The following is a 2,390-nucleotide window of genomic DNA, read 5'->3' on the forward strand; positions in this document are numbered from 1 at the left end:
CCGGCTCTTTCCACCCTCTTCTCCGTGGGCACTTCTTCTGGCCCCAAAAAGCATGTGGTGCTTCACAAAACTAAAAATGTGTTTGCCATTAAATATAATGTGTAAAATCTTACAATGCTTTCAGAAAAATAGCGCTCACATATCCAAAATGAGGGGAAAATGGTACCTAATCATACATATAATTCACAACATTTATTTCACCGGTAACGAACATTGTCAGGTTTTTCCTATGTTGAGCAGCCATACCTGAGGGGCACAGCGTTAAAGGGCACATTCAGTGCTGACATAAATGGTAACTACGGCCACTTCAGTGAAGTTATCTCCAATTAAGCCAGCCATTACATTCACTTCAAGGTATGCAATACATTTTAAATGGTAGAAACAAGTCCAGGAAATGCTGAGTACTTCTACTAACCCTCTTTTATGTGTGACTCCCCCTGGACTCAGACTCCTTCCCTAAATCCAGTGGTTTTGTGGTAAGTGCTGCCTGAGCAAAACACGGTGATGGTCAGCGCTGTGTCCTGTTTACCGTCGCAATTAACACAGCGGCATTCAGCGAGAGACACCAAAGAGCCTGCTGCACTTAAAGGGCTAAGGAGAGGTGATAACAGCCTTCGCTTCGTTAAGGCTCACTGCCCAACTTTACTGAAAATGTAGTGACAGATAAAACATAAATCAACATCCTTATCATTCTGGCTTCCTTGCCTGCCAAATGGGGGTTTAGTTTATCAGCGACCTGCAGGCCCACTGGCGGCCTTTACACTTACAGCTGGTCAGCGGGGTGGGACAGGGTGGAAGCTAAATGGCTGCTCTAAAACGCCTTGGTGTAAACAACCCAGGGAAGGACTTCCTTGAACTGCCAGTTACCTGAGTGCGATCCATCTCACTAAAGCGTCTGCTCCGAGAGGGGTAGTATCACCAGGAAAGAAAACAAATAAAAGACACCCAGCATGTTGCAGTGCAGGCACAGGCCGGGGAATGCTGTCCCCTTGAGGGGGTGAGGGATCCTCAACACGGTAAGCTCCTTATGGCATTGCTCAGGAGGCGGGCAAGTATTTTGGAAAAAAAGGGACTTCATCAACACTGCCTGCTTCCTCTGTTTTGTGGCCGGAATGTACAGCCTTTATGCATATATGTATGTATACGTAATGTACAGTGTTTGCTTTGACTCTCTGTGAGCCTCATCATGGGAGCAAGGCTTTCAAAGGCACCAGTATCACCCACGGCTCGGGACAGGACTGTATTGAGGGCATATTCATCCACCCACACAAGCCAGCAGACTTCTCTCCCTGTGTTACACAGAGGTTGCTATATGTGTGGGGATTTTAAAAGTATTTGTCCCAATTCATTGTGTCACAGTTATATTTGCATTAAGTTCAGCTCGTAAAACAAAACTCATTTAAACTGGGCCTTGCACATGTGGAGGGTATGAGTTTGGACAGGGGAGCCCCCAGTTTTTGCTAGTTATAGGACTACACTGACATAATCAGCCTCATGCAAACACTTGGTGAGGATGAAATTCTCATTTAGATCAGTGATTTATTTCTCCCTTGAGATCTACTGCAGCAATTTCTTAGGTATTTAAAGTGAGGCAACTCTAAAGGTGCGTTTATGTCACTATCAAAAGGAGTGTCAAATGCAGGTGGGTTTGACAGACACTAGCACAAGACTTGTGGGGGTTTTTGTAACTAAACCTGAATTTGTTTTAAAATGTTCGTTTTTTCCCATCCTTTGGCTATAGTGAGTCAAGCTATGTCACTTCATTTAAACAGCAAACTACTCCATATTTCTTCAGGTTTTGAAACACCCATCTTCTGGCAACAACTCCATGGAAAACGATGTGCTGAACACAAGCAAATCACAGGTGGAAAGTGAAGACACAATGTTGCACCCACACAGTTGCGCAAAAATAATGCAAATGTACACACTAAACAGTGTTATATACAATGGAGCCAAACCTTCTGGCAAAAGAATGTACATTTTATAACGAAATTTTGCTTACTAACTCTTTTTTCACAAAGAAACATTTTCTAAATTTGTTTTAAACACCTGGGATGTAAAGAAAGATATTCTCTTCTTTGCTTACTTGTTTATATAGCAGTGTACTTTGACAAGGTTACCAAGGCAACAGCAACATACTTGCACCTATATTTAACCAAAAGGCTCCACAAAAGCACACATTGTACATGCTCAGAGTGTACATAAAATAATTAGTTAGTCCCCAAGAAGTCTGTCAGAAGAGCATGTTTCGATCTAGAGCTACAAGGAGCTGAACAAGGAATATTTTGAAGGAACAGATAGCAAGGGAGTGGTCTCTGGAAAGGACAGAGATGAGAGCAAAGCTCTTCCACTCTCAGCGCACTCCTGGCAGAGAGGCAATGGAGTAAAAG

At 43.2% G+C, this 2,390-nt stretch overlaps 1 long non-coding RNA gene across 1 annotated transcript; it reads left to right on the top strand.

Annotated features, from left to right (window-relative positions):
* Nucleotides 1–802: 802 nt before the first annotated feature.
* On the top strand, nucleotides 803–1,992 carry LOC125326294. The gene is made up of 2 exons (XR_007203747.1): nucleotides 803–1,016; nucleotides 1,796–1,992. It is a non-coding gene; the product is annotated as an uncharacterized LOC125326294 (long non-coding RNA).
* The last annotated feature ends 398 nt before the right edge of the window (nucleotides 1,993–2,390 follow it).

The sequence above is a fragment of the Corvus hawaiiensis genome, chromosome 5, assembly GCF_020740725.1.
Source record: "Corvus hawaiiensis isolate bCorHaw1 chromosome 5, bCorHaw1.pri.cur, whole genome shotgun sequence".
Taxonomy (NCBI): domain Eukaryota; kingdom Metazoa; phylum Chordata; class Aves; order Passeriformes; family Corvidae; genus Corvus; species Corvus hawaiiensis.